Raw genomic sequence first — 18,755 nt, 5'->3', positions numbered from 1 at the left:
AGCAGTGTACAACTTACAGGCCGTTCATCCAGCGTCTCCTCTCCAGAGCCTATCTAGATAACCTTGGGAGGGACCTCATGAGTCTGAAAACTGAACTTCCCAAGCTTCGTATCCTTCAACAGCTTCCTGAGGTTTTTTTTATTATACTTTCTGGTGCTGGGGAGTGAACCTAGGACCTGGAGCACTCTAGGTAGCTTCCTGATTTTTATGTATCTCTTTCCTTCCAGAAGAGAAAGTTTCCATTCCAAGGAATTAGCTACACAAGAAAGGCAAAGAAAATCAGCTAGACTAGGAAGTGAGCCCCTGGGGTTGGGCTCTAACCACACTAGAAGGATGACTCATTGATCTTCTCAGTCTTCAGGGAGAAGGAGCAGCAGGTCACCTTTTCTAATAGGACACTGCTCAGCCTCCCCTCCCAGCCTGCCAAAGCTGATTGGGCTGGGACGGAAAACCTGATTCAACCCTGTCCAGTCAGGCTCTTCCTTGCAAATTTGAACTAAGAAATCCAGAGTCTGAGGGAAGCAGGGGGGGCGATCCTCAAGGCAGGCTTGGCATCTCTGTCAGCCCCGAAAAGCAAGCAGATCACTCACTGTAGCGTTGCCAGAGGCTTTGGACCCATTTCCTCACGGAACCCCTCCTGAGTTTGAGTTCCCCAGACCTAGTTCGATTCCATGTGAGTCCAGAGAGGTCTTGCTGACTTGTGGGACAGGTCAGTCCTCACCATAGTTTCTCTTGGGGTAAGTGACCCTCTATCACTTTCTTTCAGAGCACACGCTTCCTTGGAGCTGACTCCAGGGCCAGGGGGCAGTGTCATGTGACAGAGTCCTGCTCTTCCCTGGTTCTAGAGAGGAACCCAGTGAGGCCCTGGAGGAGTTCTCTAGCTGTGGAAATAGACTTTCCCTAAAATCAAAGCTAAGGCAAAGATCAGCTTTGTGGCCAGAGTGAGCACGCATCTAGCCTCGCTTGCTGCTTCCCAGTTATCTGAGACAGTAGGTTCCCACCTCCCCCCCCAACCCCCCTTTTTTTTAGGTACTAAACTCAATTACTGTCCTCCTTCACAAAGAACGAAGTAAACCATCTAGGGAGGTACTGAAATGGATTATGAGTGTAAGACTATTTTACTCCATTACTTTAGACGCTAGATCAGAAGTTCAATGTACCCTTGGCTACATAGTGAGCTCAGAGCCAGCCTAGGTTATATGAAACCCTGACTTTAAAAAAAAAAAAAAAAAAAAAAAAAATCACCTTAGGGAAGTTCTTCCTTATACTAGGTCTTTTTTTTTTTTAAATTATATTTTACATTTTATTTACGTGTGTCCCCATGGGTGTGCAGGTTAAAGCATGGCTTTCAGGGTCCATTCTTTCATTTCTCCATGTGGGTCCTGGGGATTGATGGGCCCTCAGTCCTGTCTTCCCCCATCATCTGCAGCCTGCTGAAGTGTTTCAGAGACTTCCTGTGGGGAAACCCTCATTCATAACGTTAATGAAAGCAATCATGATGCTATCCACATTATTGTGACCATATCACAGACTACAGGCAAGTTATGACAAGCCAGATGATGTCCAGAGATGCCCATCCCATCCTATTTATGGGGCCCTGTGAGTATATTCCTTAAAGCAGGGGCTTGCTGTGTAGCTGAAGCTGACTTTTAACTCATGGCAATCCTCCTGCTTCAGCCTCCTAACTGTTGGGATCATGGGTATGTACCAGCCAAGATGCTTTTTTTAAAAAGGATTCATTTACTTTGTGTATGATGCCTGTATATAGGTCTAGATGCCACAAGCATGCCTGGTGCCCCCAGAAGTCAGAAGATTGTGTTAGGTCCCCTGGAGTTCTGAATGGTTGTAAACCATCATGTGAATGCTGAGAGATATGAACCACCAAATGGGTGCTAAGGATTGAACCCAGGCCCTTTGCACGGGCAGTCAGTGCTCTTGACCACTAAGGTAAATCTCTCACCAGCCAGGATGTTTGGTTTTGTTTATTTGTTTGGTTTTGGTTTTTTGAGACAGCGTCTCTCTATGTACTCCTGGCTACCTGGAGCTCAATATGTAAACCAAGCTGACCTCAACTCACAGAAATCCTCCTGCCTCTGCCTCCTGAGTCCTGGGATTAAAGGCATGTCCCACCATGCCCGGCTACGGATCTTTAAAAAAAAAACAAAAAAAAACTATTTTCCTGGGGCTGGAGATGACTTAGTGGTTAAGAGCACTTCCTGCTCTTGCAGAGGACTTGAGATTTCAATTCCCAGTACACACATCAGGAAGCTCACAACCACTTGTAACTATAGCGATAGAGGATCTGATGCCTTCTTCTGGACTCTGCAGGTACCTGCACACGTGTGACACACATTCACAAACACATCTACATACATAAATAATACAAAAATTTTTTAACTTTTCTGAAGTGTGGTTAGCATATAAAAAGTTATACATGCTTAATACATAGATTTCCCACCTTTCAGCTGGGTGTGGTGGTGCACACCTTTCATCTCAAGACTCGGAAGGCAGCGGCAGGGGGATCTCCATGATCCTTTTGTAGCCTGGGCTACAAAGTGAGTTCCAGGACTGCCAGAACTATTCAGAGAAACCCTGTCTTGGAGGGAAAAAAAAAACAAAAACCAACAACAACAAGAAAGCATTTCTATGACTAGACATCCAGGAAACCATCACCATCAACAACCTGTACAGATGCCAGTCACATCTCTACATTTTCTTGTGATGACTTTTTAGAGACTAGAGAGATGGCTCAGCCATGAAGAGCGTTGGCTGCTCTTGCAGAGGACCAGGTTCCATTCCCAGTACCCACATGGTGGCTCACAAATGCCTGTAATTTCAGTCCCTTGCAATCTGACACTCTCTTCTGGCCTCCATGTACACCAAGGAAGTTGTGGTGCATCTACATACATGCATGCAAGCTCTAAGACACATAACATAAAACTAAAGAAATCTGGGGCTGGAGAGATGGCTCAGGGTTTAACAGCACTGACTGCTCTCCCAAAGGACCTGGGTATAATTCCGAGCACCCACATGGTGGCTCCTGGCCATCTGTAACTCCAGTCTAGAGGATCCAGCACCCTCCTCCTCTGTGTGCACTGCATAAACATGGTGCACAGGCATGCATAAAGCATCCATACACATAGAAATAAATAAATATAAGAAAAAACTAAAGAAATAGTTTGAAAAGGAACGATTTGCTTATTTATCATTAGGAAGGGGGGGGACATGAAGAGCGTTGTATGGTCAGTTCTCTTCTGTACACAGGATAAACACAAACACTCAGGCTTGCACAGCACACATCTCTACCCACTCATCCATCTCTCCTGCCTTTTGTTTTGTTTTTGTTTGTTTGTTTGGTGTTTGATTTTTCAAGACTAGGTTTCTCTCTATAACAGCTTTGGCTGTCCTGGAACTCATTTTGTAGACCAGGCTGGTCTTGAACTCACAGAGATCTTTCTGCCTCTTCCTCCCAAGTGCTGGGATTAAAGGCGTGTACCACCACAACCCAGGCCTTCTGCCTCTTTTTTTTTTTTTTTTTAAGATTTATTTATTTAGCCAGGTGGTGGTGGTGGTGGTGGTGGTGGTGGTGGTGGTGGTGGTGGTGGCACACACCTTTAATCCCAGCACTCATGGGGCAAAGCCAGGTGGATCTCTGTGAGTTCGAGGCCAGCCTGGTCTACAGAGCGAGATCCAGGAGAGGCACCAAAACTACACAGAGAAACCCTGTCTCGAAAAAAAGAAAAAGAAAAAAAAAAAAAAAAAAAAAAAAAGACCAGCCTAGAGCGACATAGCAAGTGACCCTGTCTCAGAAAAGCAAAACCAATCTGTCTCCACAGCTAGTTTAAACGTAAAATACACCACTTGTGTTAGCGACTTTTCTTACTGAAACACAGTATTTGACAAAAGCGACTCAAGAGAGAACGGGTATATTCTGGCTCAGGACTTGAAAATGCCGTCCGTCCCGTGCAGGGGAGACATGGCAGCAGATGCCCGAGGCAGCTGGCCACTCGGCATCCACAGTCAGCAAGACAAATGCTGGGGGCTCAGCTCCACTTCTCCTTTTTGTTCAGTCCAAGCCCCCAGCCCATGAGGTGATGCCACCCGTTATTGGGGTGAGCCCTCCTCCTTCAATAAACCCACTCTAGAAACTCCCCCACAGACCTGCGAAGGTAGTTCTAAACTCCATAAACAAGCTAGCAGCCATCCCAGAACTGTTAGCCATGGACCCTGCAGCAGGTACATTTCTGGAGCTTATGTAACGTGAGTAACTGAAACTTTGTATCATCAGTCACCCCTCTGTCCCTTCCCCCCCGACCCTGGAACCCACTATTGCTCTCACATCCATGTCAAGGATGGGCACGTAGGGATTTTATCCTGGGTCATCTGGTAGGCCCAGTAGGCTCACAAAGATCCTTAGAGAGTCAGGTGTGGTGGCACACAGCAGGGATACCAGCAACTTGGGAGGTTGAAGAAGAGACGAGAAGTTGGGGGCCAGCCTGGGCTACATAGCCACCCCTCATCTTTATTTAATTAATTTCTTTATTTTTGAGGGCATGCACACATGCCACAGAGCATGTGTGAGGGTCTGAGAACAACTTGTAGGAGTCAGTCCTCTCCTTCCGATATGGGTCCAGGGGATTTAACTCAGGTCAGCAGGCTTAGATTTCCCCTTGGGAGCTGAGCCATCTCAGCAGTCCCACAATTTTTACTTTTTGAGACACAGTCTTGCTAAGCTGCCCAGGCTGGTTTTGAACACACTTTGTATCCCAAGCTGGCCTTGAGCTTGCTAAATTGCCACAGTGCTTACCTAGCAGGCACGATACCCTGGATTCCATCCCCAGCACCATACAGCACCAGGCCTGTGAGGCAGGCCTGTAATCCCACACTTGAGAGGGGGTCTGGTGTGGAAACAGCCTATTGAGGAACTCGGGGTTTTCCTCAGCTAGATTAGGGTAACAAGACCCTTCCTCCCTGCTCCCTAAAAAAAAAAAGGAGACAGTTGGCCTGCATGGTGGCACATACTGTAATCCCAGCCATTGAGAGACAAAGACCAAAGGTAGGAGGAGTGCAGTAAATCTGAGGCCAGCCTGTGCTGCAGAGTGAGACCTGTCTCAGAAGGGGACAGAGAGTGGGAAGAAAGTGTGGTGGTATTGTGTTCCCCGAAATATTGTGCACGCTAATAAACTTATCCGGGGCCAGAGAACAGAACAGCCACAATATTAAACATAGAGGATAGGCAGTGGTAGCACACGCCTTTAATCCTAGCATTCCAGAGGCAGAGATCTACCTGGATCTCTTTGTGTTCAAGGATACAGCCAAGCATGGTGACACACACCTTTAATCCCAGAAAGCGAGCCTTTAATCCCAGGGAGTGGTGGCAGAAAGCAGAAAGGTATATAAGGCGTGAAGACCAGGAACTAGAAGCACTTGGCTGGTTAAGCTTTTAGACTTTGGAGCAGCACAGTTCAGCTGAGATTCATTCTGGATGAGGACTCAGAGGTTTCCAGTCTGAGGAAACAGGATCAGCTGAGGAACTGGCGAGGTGAGGTAGCTGTGGCTTGTTCTGCTTCTCTGATCTTCCAGCATTCACCACAATACCTGGCTCTGGGTTTGTTTTTATTAACAAGACTCTTTGAGATTCATGCTACAAGAAAATTCAGCAGTTAAGAACATTTGCTGCTCTTCTAGAGGACCTGAGTCTGGCTTCCAATACCCATGTTCCATGTCCCCATAACTTCGGCTCCAATCTTCTGGCCTCAGCAGGCACCACACTCCTATACACACACACACACACACACACACACACACACACACACACACACACACACACTCGTATTTTAAAATCTTTTCTTAGCCAAGTGTGGTGCTCACACCTTTAATCCCAGCACCTGGGAGGCAGTGGCAGATAAATATCTGTGAGTTCGAGGCCAACCTAATCTACAAAGTGTTCCAGGACAGCTAGAGCTGCACAGTGAGACACTGTCTCGAAAAGAAAAAAAAGCCATCTTCTATAATATTAGCGGGTCCAGCCTCAATATTATACATCCCAGGGGCTCAGGAGAGAGAACTACTAACGGCGAAGACTATTTTCAGGAAACAGAATCTCCGAGCTCTATAGTCCACTTGCTTTAATTCCTCCGGCATAACATCCTATATACACAGCTTCAGTTCTGTTCTCGTGCCTAGCTCCTTTCTTGCCTGATTTCTCTCTATATTCATCTACTGCTCCCTCTAAGTTCTATCTTAATTCTTTCATTTTAATTCTGCCTCATCTAGGTCCTTTTCATCTCATTCTTACCCAGCTAGGACTTCCCCATCTGACTCTTCCTCATCTTCCATCTTGTCCACACGTACTCTCTGGTCAAAATCCTCCTTATTCCTCTCCATTCTCTGTCTCTCTGTCCTCTCAAGTTCTTACCCATCTAGTTCTTCCATTCTCTTTTCTCTTCTCCATCCCCCTGTGCCCTGGAAGTCCTGTTACATATACACTTACAAGCAGTAATCCCTTGACAGTGCAAAGCCAGGCTTCCAGGGTCAAATGGAGGGGTGATAAGAATCACATAGAGGGGCAATAACCGTTATCATTTGCAACCCCAATGGAGAATGAATTAAGTAAAGGCTAAATTCGGGTAATATCTTTTTTTTTCTTTTTTTTTTTTTTTTTAGAGACAGGGATTCTCTGTGTAGCTTTGGAGCCTGTCCTGGAACTCACTCTGTAGCCCAGGCTGGCCTCGAACTTACAGAGATCTGCCTGGCTCTGCCTCCCGAGTGCTGGGATTAAAGGTGTGCACCACCACCGCCCAGCAAAGATTTATTTAGTTATTATGTATACAGTGTTCTGTTTGTATGTATGTCTGCACACCAGAGGAGGGCACCAGATCTCATTATAGATGGTTGTGAGCCACCATGTGGGTGCTGGGAATTGAACTCGGGACCTCTGGAAGAGCAGTCAGTGCTCTTAATCTCTGAGCCATCTCTCCAGCCCAAATTCGGGTAATATCTAAGAAGAGGGATCTTATGTGCTCAAATATAGTCTTAAACATGATTGGTAGAAAATGTTAAGAATCTATAAGTTGCTAGGTCAATGGGAGAAAATAAAACTGTCTTCTTTTTTCCTGTGGCTCCTGTCTGTCCAAGCTATCTGCCATTTTTTCTGCAGGGTGGGGGAAAGTGTGCTCAGTTGCTAGGCAACCTGTGTACAGCTAGATGCCTCTGGTGATAGTTAAAGGGAGATCTGGAACTAGAGGTAAGATTTGGGAAAGGAGGAAGTTAAGCTTAATTGGCACATCCGCCAGGCCTTCTCAAACAGGTAGCCTGGATGCTTAAGTCTGTTCTTAGAGAGTACAGAGGTATCTCTGATAAGGTACTTTCCACCATCTGGGGATGGACCTGGCCGGATGCTGCCAATGATGATAATTACAGGGAGGCTTGAACTGGGGTTCTGGCTGAGCATAGCTGTTAGCACAGAAAGTTATCTAACTATTCCTAGAAGTGGTTAGGTAAGGAGTTAAAGATCTATGAAGTTAGTAAGGCTGTAAGAAAGGAGGGTCCGAGCTAAATTGTGTAAAGCTATTACTTAACATCCACCTGACCTAGGCGGTGTCTCTGTGGAATTTACCTTAAATCAGGAGACTTGCATGTGGACTGTTATTACTGCTAGTCCTTGAAAGTGGCTAAGGGAGATATCTGATTCTAGAGGAAGTCTTTCCTAAGGCTGTTCTCCAAATAACTTGAATGTGTATGTCCAGAGAGTGATCAGTCCACACTATTAGCCCTTCTTAGGGAAAAGTCAATTGGGAAAACTATGAAGGCACACATGATTTTCATAAAAGAAAACAGCTGATATATAACAAGCCAAAAGCTCCTTGGGATTTGGCTTCCTTTGAAGGAATTCCTTAATCCCTCCAGGTAGTGACTTTGCCATAACCAGCTGAGTTCTTATATATTCCTGCAGACCGCAGCAAAGCAATAAGTGAAAATATAGATATATTGTCTTAATAAAGGCAGAGGTTCCTGCTACATTTGCTGCATTAAAATGATTATGATTTGGAGTGAGTGAGGTCATTTCTGCTCTTGGCTAGCAAACCCAGTCCTCCATCCACCTGCCCTGGTAGGTAGCTGTGAGGTTCTTGGATTTGGGTTTGAGTGTGGAGAATAGACTTGATGGAGACCTTTGAGCTGATGACATCTCCCAGCCTGAAAGAAGGCCAGTTTCTCCTTTGCTCAGCACGTTCTGGCCAGCGTGCGTGCGTGCGTGCGTGCGTGCGTGCGTGCGTGCGTGCGTGCGTGTGTGTGTGTGTGTGTGCGTGCGTGTGTGTGTGTGTGTGTGTGTGTGTGTGTTGGCTAAGATTCCAGTTACCGCAAGGACAGGCATTGTCTTCTCAGGCTACACAATGAAGAGATACACGGGGTTTGCCCTAAAGACGAAGCTGGACCTGCCTCTGTTGCTTGACTTAGCTACCCAAGTCCTTGGGGACCTGAACAAATCCCCTGTTAGCGTGGCCTCTGCTGACAGGCACAACTTCATGTCTGCATTTTTGTTGTTTTGTCCTTGTCCTTGTTGTTGTTGTTGTTGTTGTTATTGTTCTTAGACGGAGTCTCACTATGTATCTCTGGCTGTCCTGGAACTCACTAAGTAGAGACCAGACTGGCCTTGCTTTCCAAGTGCTGGGATCAAAGGTGTAAGCCACTACACAGCTGTTTTCTGTTTGTTTGTTTGTTTGTTTGTTTGTTTGTTTGTTTGTTTTGAGACATGGTCTCCTGTAGCCCAGGCTGGCCCCAGACTCACTGTTAAATAGCCAAGGATGACCTTGAACTCCTGATCCTCCTGCCTCCACCTCCTAGTGCTGGGATTATAGGCATGAGCTACCACCCACAGTTTGTGCAGTGCTGTGGCCTGAACCCGGGGCTTCCTGCTTGCTAGAAGCAAAGCCCTCATCCCGCTGAGCTGTATCCTCAGCCCAGGGTTGCCACCTGCACTCCCAGTCAAAGGCAGAGTCTCTCTTTCACATTTTTCCTCTTAGCTCAGCTCTTTGCTTCCTCCGGGGAACTAAAGACCTAATCACAGCTTTGCTAACTTCCTTACTAGAGTGAATGCTGCCCAGGGGTCAGGATTAGCTTTAACTTGTCCACCTCATCCCTTTTTCAGAGCACTGTCATGTGACTGGTGTTCAACACACCACCAGTGGGTGCTAGGTGACCGTCAGCATGAAGGCAGGCGGCCAGTCCACTGGGCTCCTTCTCCTGCATTCTACTGCACACGTGGACAGCTGAAGACCAAGCCCTTGGGGGTTTCAGTCCCCCTGGAAGAATAGACTCTGCAGCGTAATGCCGGCTGGGGCTTGAAATTATCTACATACAAGTGAAGAGCTCGACCCTGTCCAAAGGGAGGCCTGGCCTTTGCCCCCAGCTTCCAGAAAATGCTGCCCAAGGGGAGGATTTTCATTTAGGGAGAGAGTTGGCCACACAGGATGAATCAACAATGTGGTTATGGGCTTTGACCCAAGCATAAGCAGCTGGACCTTGGAAGGTCTGGAGGACTGGTGTTGGCTTCACAGGCAGCGAGTAGGAAACCCCAATCCACACTCTAGGTAGCAAGGCAGGGGATGATGCTCTGTGTGAGTCGGCATATGGCAGAGTGGTGGGTGCTAGCTGGAACTCCATCTGCAGAGGACAGTAGACAGCTCCATGGGGATCATCCTGGCCATGCCCACCCTACTTTTTCCTGGGTTGGTTTTTCCTGTGACTGTGAGGGTGGCAGAGGTCCCAATGAGTTCTTAAATATGAGGGTGGCTTTGGGATCCCTAGATTTGCAATTGGTGGCAGCACAGAGGACGTGTGGGTGTGGCCTGATAAACTGTTTCTTATTTTAACACCACTGTATTACCTCCATTATGGCAGCTCCCTGCTGCCATACCTCCGTGCATATCACATGCACACATGCAAGAACACGTGAGTGCACACACACACACACACACACACACACACACACACACTGACCGAGATGTCAGACCAGGCACTGTGCTGCATGCAAGGTCTGGACCCCTCAGGCATCTCCAATAGAGGAGTTCATTGTTGCCCAGCGGCCTCTCCTACAACGCCTCACCCTCTGTCCCTGCAGGGACAGGACTTTCTTCCTGATCTTAGCAATGACAAGTAGGCAGATAATAAATCAACCCAAGTGGGTTGGCTTCTGGGCACTCTGGAGGAAGGAGGCAGGAGACTGACCTTCAGGGCTTGCTGTGGCATGCTGTAACTTCTTCCCCCAAATCCACAGGTCTATCCTTTGTCTAAAGCCACGATTTCCCAGATGCAGGGCACACGTTGTGGAGCCCCGGACACAGCCCTTCTTGCCAGGACCACCAGCCTCGGACACCTTTCCAGGATCCAAAGGTTCAGGTTCAAGTCTAAACTTAGCAGCTCTGCTGCCTGGGGGTCAGAAAACAAGTTGGTCTGTGACTCTTACATAAGCAGGTCAGACCTCTGAGGCTCCCTCAGCCCCTCAGCTCCTCCCTGAAGTTTCCTGGTCACTGTGCCAAAGATGCTTCTGTCAAGGACACTTACCCTTCTCTCCACACACAAAGCCCCAAACACAAACTTTATAATTCTCTCTGCCAGTGAAGAGAGAGAGAGAGGAGAGAGAGAGAGAGAGAGAGAGAGAGAGAGAGAGAGAGAGAGAGAGAGAGCACTGAGTCTTGGGATGACTGCCATGTGATCCTGCCCAGCTTGAGGAAACTGGACCCCCTGCCCAGCCTGTAGAGGGAAACACAGAAGACTGCTTGTTTCTAAAGCCTTCTATGAAAATAAAAACCACAAAGGCCCTAAGAGATACTAAGTCCCTGTGGTAGTTTTAATGAGAATGGCCCCCATAGGCTCATATGTTTAAATACTTGGTCCCCAGTTAGTGGAACTGTTTGGGAAGGATTAGGAGGTATGTCACTGGGGGTGGGCTTTAAGGTTTCAAAAGCTCACGCCTGGTCCAATGTCTCTCTCTGCCTGCTGCCTGTGGGTCAGGATGTCAAGCTCTCAGCTGCTGCTCCAGCACCATGCCTGTCTGCTTCCCACCATGATCAAGAACTAACCCTCTGGAACTGTAAACAATCCACAAATTAAATGCTTTCTTTTATAAGAGTTGCCTTTGTCCTAATGTCTCCTCACAGCCACAGAAAAGGAACTAAGGCAGTATCCTAGAGGAAAAGTTAGTTGAAGAAAAAATCCCAATTTGAAGCCGAGCATGGTGGCTCATGTCCATAATCCCAGTTCTCAGGGGCTCAGGCAGGAAGATTACAGAGAATTTTATTTTATTTTTATTTTTTTTTAAAGATTTATTTATTTATTACGTATACAGGAGAGGGTGCCAGATCTCATTACAGATGGTTGTGAGCCACCATGTGGGTGCTGGAAATTGAACTCAGGACCTCTGGAAGAGCAGTCAGTGCTCTTACCCTCTGAGCCATCTCTCCAGCCCTACAGAGAATTTTAAACCAGCCTAGGTTACATAGTGAGTTCCAGGCTAGCCTGGGCAGCAGAATAAGATGTTGTATTAAAAACAAACAAACAAACTGAGCACATGCCTATAATCCCAGCACTTGGGAGGTATGGGCAGGAGAATCAGGGGCCCAAGGTTATCCTCAGCCACCACGTGAGTCCCAGGCCAGCCTGGGCACCCTGTCTCCAAAAAAAATATAAAATAACATAAAATAAAAAGTCCCAATTTCAATTTTGTGTTTTATTGCTGATGATATTTTATTTTGGTTTGGTTTGTTTTTTTGAGATAGGATCTCACTATGTAGCCCTGGCTGGCTTAGAACTCACGGAATGTCTTTGAACTCACAGAGCTCTATCTGCTTCTGCCTCCAGGTTGCTGGAGTTAAAGGAGATTGCCACTGTGCTGGGAAGAAGTGCCAACTTGGTGGAGAGAAATGGAGAGAAGTAGATTCTCAACAGGTTGCACCCCGGGAGTTCTGGAAGGAAGGCTGGGGGAGCTGCACATGGACCTCCGCCCACCTCAGGGGTCTCCACTCTACTTGTGGAGTATCACCATCACTCACATTCTCCCCAAGTACCTTAAGGCACCCGAGAAGAGCAGGCCCAGAGAAAAGGGTGCACTTAGCAAGAGAAAAGGAAAGAAATCCAGATTGTGGCTGCTGTTCAGGACATGGTGCTTTAGCCTTTTGAGGCCTGTGGCCTGTAGCTCAGGTTGGCCTGTAGCTCAGGTTGGCCTCTAATTTGTGACAATCTTTCTGCCTCAAACTCTGAAGTACTAGGACTACAAGCATGTGCTACCACACTCAACCTGTTTTTAAAAATATTCCAGAACTTTTTTCTCCTTTATTTTCTTTGGAAACAAGGCCCCTTCTGTATTCTAGGGTGGCTTTGAACTAGAGACTGTCCTGCCTCAGCCTCTCAAATATTGTGACTGCAGGCATGCACGACCATTCTGAGAACTTCAAGACATTCAAAAAAAAAAAAATTAGGCCGGGCGGTGGTGGCGCACGCCTTTAATCCCAGCACTCGGGAGGCAGAGGCAGGCGGATCTCTGTGAGTTCGAGGCCAGCCTGGGCTACCAAGTGAGTCCCAGGAAAGGCGCAAAGCTACACAGAGAAACCCTGTCTCGAAAAACCACAAAACAAACAAACAAACAAAAAAAATTAGGCTGGAAGTGGTGGTGCACACCTTTTTTTTTTTTTTTTTTTTTTTTGGTTTTTCGAGACAGGGTTTCTCTGTGTAGCTTTGCGCCTCTCCTGGAACTCACTTGGTAGCCCAGGCTGGCCTCGAACTCACAGAGATCCACCTGGCTCTGCCTCCCGAGTGCTGGGATTAAAGGCGTGCGCCACCACCGCCCGGCGGTGGTGCACACCTTTAATTCCATCACTTGGGAGACAGAGGCAGAGGCAGGTGGATCCCTGTGAGTTCAAGGCCAGCCTAGTCTACATAATAGAGAGATTGTCTCAAACAACAACAAAAATCACTTTTAAAAATGTGGCTATAGCTGGGCGGTGGTGGCACAGGCCTTTAATCACAGCACTTGGGAGGCAGAGCCAGGCGGATCTCTGTGAGTTTGAGGCCAGCCTGGGCTACAGAGTGAGTTCCAGGAAAGACACAAAGCTACACAGAGAAACCCTGTCTTGGAAAAAAAAAAAAGTATTTGTTGTTCTTGCAGAAGACCCAGGTTCTGTTCCCAGCACCCACATGGTGGTTCACAACCGTCTACACCAGGGGATGTGGTCCAGCTCTGGCCTCTTTGAGCACTAGGTATGCACATTTATGTGTATGCAAGCAAAATACTCATACATATAAAATAAAAATAAATAAATATTTAAAAATATTTTGTGTGTGTGTGTGTGTGTGTGTGTGTGTGTGTGCAGGTGTGTGTGTGTGTGCACGTGCACACACAGGTATGTGTGAGCCACAGAGTGGAGATCAGAGATAACTTGCTGAAGTTGGCTGTGTCCTCTCCTTCCATCATGTGGGTCCCAGGGATTGAACTCGGGGTATCAGGCTTGGAATCAGGTGGTTTTACCCTCTGAGCCATCTCACTAGCCAAGAATGTGTTTCTGGGTTTTTGATGTTGTTTTGGATTTTTTTTTTTTTTTTTTTTGGTTTTTCGAGACAGGGTTTCTCTGTGCAGCTTTGCGCCTTTTCCTGGAACTCACTTGGTAGCCCAGGCTGGCCTCGAACTCACAGAGATCCACCTGGCTCTGCCTCCCGAGTGCTGGGATTAAAAGCCTGTGTGTATTCGTGCATCTATGTGTATGTGCACATGAGTACAGGTACCTTCCATGACCAGAAGAGGGCATCTGCTTCCTTGGAGCCGGAGTTACAAAAGGTTGTGAGCTGCCCAGAGTGGGTGCTAGGAACTGAACTTGGGGTCTCTGCAAGAGCAGTGCTCAATCTTAACTGCTGAGCCATCTTTCCTGCCCCATGATGGTTTTATTTGCGCTCATCTTTCAGTTCATTAGAACTGCTATAAACGACTGGGTAAGTTACAATAAAGAGAAACAGATGGCTCACAGCCATAGAAGCCGGCAGGTGTCATACCAGCACCTACAGGAGCTTCTGCATGCATCTTCCCATAGTGGGGGACATCACATGATGGAGGGGTAAAGGTCGGGTGAGCAAGAGAGTGTAGCTCCTGCTACACTGGCATTAATCATCTCATGAGGTCACAGTTCTCGTGACTTAATGGTCTCTGTAGCCACCTTAGCAGTTAAGTTTCAACCTGACTTTTGGAAAGGACAAACAAGGAACTATAACCTTTGTCTTGGTTACTTTTCTAGTGCTGTGAAGAGACACCATCACCAAGGCAACTTATAAAAGGGGCTTTCTTACTATTTCAGTCCATGACCACCATGGCAGGGAGCATAGCAGCAGGCAGCCATATCACTGTACATCCTGTCCATAAACACATGGCAGAGAGAGAGAGAGAGACTGGGCCTGGCCATGGACTTTTGAAACCTCAGATCCCACCCCCAGGGACACACCTCCTCTACCTAGGCCTACTTGTCCCCCAAAAAGTTCACCAACTAGGGACCAAGCATTCAAATATATGAGCCAAAGCCAGGTAGTGGTGGCACATGGCTTTAATCTCAGCACTCAGGAAGCAGAGGCAGGCAGATCTCTGAGATTAAGGCCAGCTTTATTGTGGAATATTTAACTATGCAAAGATGTGTTGCATTTGTTTAACTATATAAAGATGTGTTGCTGTTTTACCTTGCCTGCCTAAGGCACCTGATTGGTCTAATAAAAAGCTGAACAGCCAATATTGAGGGAGGAGGTACAGGTGGGACTTCTAGGCAGGGAGAGTAAGTAGGAGGAGGAATTTAGGCTGGAGGAAGAAAGAAAAGGAGACACCAGGGAGACACCAGGGAGATGCCAGTGGCCAGACAGACAGACATAGAGGAAGCAAGAAGCTAGGACATACAGAATGAAAGAAAGGTAAAAAAGCCCGGAGGCAAAACATAGATGAATAGAAACAGGTTAAATTAAGTTAAAAGAGCTAATGGGACAAGCCTAAGCTAAGGATGAGAATTCATAATTAATAATAAGTCTCTATGTCTTTATTTGGGAGCTGGCTGGCAACCCAAAGAAAATTCCAACTACAAGCCTGGTCTACAGAGTGAGTTCCAGGACAACCAGGGCTACATGGCTACATTGTGTCTCAAACACACACACACACACACACACACACACACACACACACACACACACGCTATTGGGGCTATCCTCATTCAAACCATCACAGCCCCGTATCTTCTTCAGGGTCTGGGCCCCGCGTGTTAGGAGAAAGCACACCTGTGCCTGGATGTCTTTTTGCCCCTCAGCTTCTGTCTGTCTGTCCCTCCCTCGGAGGTCCTTCACTCACCCAGTTTTCAGTGTAAGCCTTGCTCTCCCAGCACTAAGAACTGAGTCAGAATGGGATGTGGGAGAAGCAGACACTGCCGCCTCCCTTATGGACCTCATAATCAAAGGACGAGATGGACTTCACTCAAAATGCCATACAAATAACATGCAAAGACTGGTCATGGGGGCCTGGAGAGATGGCTCAATGATTAAGAGCACTGACTACTCTTCCAGAGGTCCTGAGTTCAATTCCCAGCATGGTGATGCACAACCATCTATAGTGGGATCCGGTGCCCTCTTCTGGAATAAAGGCATACATGCAGATAGAGCACTCTTACATTAAATAAATAAATATATTTTGGAAAAAAAAAAAAAAGACTGATCATGGTGTCATGTGCCTGTAATCCAATCATTCTGGAGTATAGGAAAGATGATCTGTAATTCAAGGTCATCTTTGACTACACAGAAAGGTTGAGACCTGGACTATGTGAGACCTTATCTTTAAAAAAAAAAAAAATTAGGGCTAGCTGGGCATAGTGGCACCCACCTGAATCCCAGAACTTGAGGAGCAGAAAGAGGTGAATCTCTGTGAGTTTGAGGCTAGCCTGGTCTACATAGCAAGTTCTAGCCCAGTCAGTGTTATATAATTAGACCCTGTTTCAAGAAGAAAAAAAAAAAATTAAAAAGAAGCTGCGGAAAGGATCCCAGCAGCCTCCCCACCCCATTTCCCCCCAAACAGGGATGCTACAAGGTACGTAATCTATAGCGGTCCCGTAGAAGATTCTAGGCCTAGCCAAACTCCCAGCTGAATGCAGCCCCATTAACCCTACAGCCAGCATCACGGAAGACAAAAGTACAGTCCCGGGGAAGCCTCTGGCTTAGATGAGAGTGGCCGAAAGACAAAGGTGGCGTTGGGTCGGATGGCTTAGACGAAGCAAGGGGCGTGGCTTCAAGGACTGAAGCTGTAGTTAGTTTACAGCTCCACTGAGCTGGAAGGGCAGGAGGACGGGTGGGTTCCAGGGAAGGTGGTGGGTATGGCCATTGGCTGTGCCGCCCTCCTCATCTCCTTCCCTGATGCGAACACACAGAGCCAAGCTTATAGTCAGAGATTCTAAGGAAGTAGGGTCCTAGTGCGCGACCAGAGGAATAAAGTTGAACCGAGACCAGGTTTCTTTTCAACATCGCTATTTGAGCAAGCATGATGTTAAAATGCCCTGTTTCTGCTGGCTCCTCTGCTTTCTACACATTCTGCCCTGCCTTCCTTGGGGCTCCCTGGCTGAGTCTTAGACAAAGGTCCTTACCAGGCAGCCCACCCCACCGAGAGACAACTTGCTTTCCCTCCTGGACTGATCATCCAAGAATGCACTTCCAGCCACTCACCAACAGGTGGCAGCACCCCCACAGGTTGATGGCTTGGAAGCCTACGCAATCTCTTGAAAAGTAAATTCTCTCATTTCCCTTCAGGGAATCTGCACCAGTCAATATTTACTGATGAGGAAAGTGGGGATGGGGAGAAAATGATTCACAGCTGCAGCTCATCTTCATGCAAAGGTCTCAGCCCCACTGGAGTGTCTGATGGTTCCCTGACCCGGTCCCGAAGGAAATTCAATCCTTGCTTCTGGGGAGCACCCTGCAACCTCTAGGGGTATTTTTGATCCTCACAGGTTGGGAGTAGGAGGATGACATAGTTAATCTTCATTGTCAGCTTGCCTGGGTTCGGAATCACCTTGGAAACAGCCAAGTGCGTCTGTGAGGGCGGTTGCAGGGAAGATTAGCAGAGGAGGGAAGCCCCTGCATGTGGGTGGTACCATCCCATGGCTGGGGTCTAAGACTGGATAAAAGAGGGGGAAGGGAGAGAGCCAGCCGATCGCCAGCATCCCTTCCCATGTCAGCATCCCTTCCCATGTCCTGCCTGCAGATCAGTGTGACCAGCCTCCTCTCACTCCCGCCACCAAGGCTTCCCCAGCACCATGGACTGTACCCTCAAGTCACTAGCCAGAATAAACCTTGTCTTCCTTCAGTCATCTGTGAGGGATTTCATCACAGCACTGGGAAGGAAAAATAGCTAAGATACTGGAGTCACTGGGGCCGTGGCCAGCGGTGCTGCCAAAGGGCTGCACAGAACAGACTTCCATGACAAAGAATTGTCTGTCCCATAATGGCAACAGTAATAAGACTGAGAGACATCGATTAATCAGACTCTCGAGAGCAGTGAACCGTGAAGTGCAGGAAAGGCCTTCCACAGTCTCCCTTACCGTGGGCATCCCCACAGCCTTTCCTCAGAGCCACCTCCATGAGGAATCAGGGGACAGTGCTGAGCAGGAGGCACAGGCAGGCTTCTGTGCCAGACCCTGGAGGCTCCGGGCATGTCATAGTCCTCGCCTTCCTTCTAGGAGCTCAGGCTACAGGGAGAGACAACATCTCTGTAAGGTGGAAGGTGTGATAGTGGGGTTCACTGAAGGACTAAGACCGAATGACATCGAAGGGGGCGACTTTAACAAAGGTAATGGGGTGCGGGCAGGAGATGTGGGTGCTGGGAACCAAACTCCGCTTCTCTACAAGAGCAGCGAGCACTCCTAACTGTTACGCCAGCTCTCCAGCCCCCCTATATGTTCTATTTTTACATTGCTAGCGGTGCAGTGGGTGTGTTTGCACTAGCATCACCATGGATACAGGATTGATGTGTTACATGTGATATACTACCTGTTGGCAACAGGATTTTTTTTTTTTTTTTTTTTGAGATAGGGTTTCTCTATGTAGCCCTGGCTGACCTAAAATTTGCCTTGTAGACCAAGCTGGCCTCGAACTCAGAGATCCTCCTACCTCTGCCTTTTGAGTGCTGGGATTAAAGGCATGTGCCACCACCGCCTGGCAGCAATAGGAATTCTTTATCTTGTTATTTTATGGGACCGATGTCGTGTATACTCAACTGTGTCCTCACATTGGAAAACAGGAGAGCCTATTCAGAAGCTCCTACGACAAGAGAAGATGTCACCTGCTGGCTTTGGAGAGGGAGGAGGAGAACACCCAGCTGGAATTGCGGCTCCCAGGTTGGAGAAGACAACACATGGATATCCCCAAGAACCAGGGAGGAAGCTTGCCTGACAATGTCTTAGCTCTCGACCAGGGAAGCCATTTCAGGCCGAGCTGCTGGCATTGTAAGTATTGTCTAGTTTTGGTGAGACAGGGTCTCATTCTGTAGCTGTGGCTGGGCTCGTACTCAGTATGTACACCAGAGGGGTGATCCTCCTGCTTCCGTCTCACGAGTGGTGGGATTGTGTGTTTGTACCAACATTCCCGTCTCAAACCAGTGTTTCTCTGAGTCACTAAATTTGTGGTGATTCAGAGCAGCATAAGGAAACAAGTGTGGAGTCGGGCAGTGGTGGCGCACGCCTTTAATCCCAGCACTGGGA

The sequence above is a fragment of the Peromyscus eremicus genome, chromosome 8a, assembly GCF_949786415.1.
Source record: "Peromyscus eremicus chromosome 8a, PerEre_H2_v1, whole genome shotgun sequence".
In the NCBI taxonomy this organism is placed as follows: Eukaryota; Metazoa; Chordata; class Mammalia; order Rodentia; family Cricetidae; genus Peromyscus; species Peromyscus eremicus.
Note: the sequence above shows the minus strand (reverse complement) of the source record.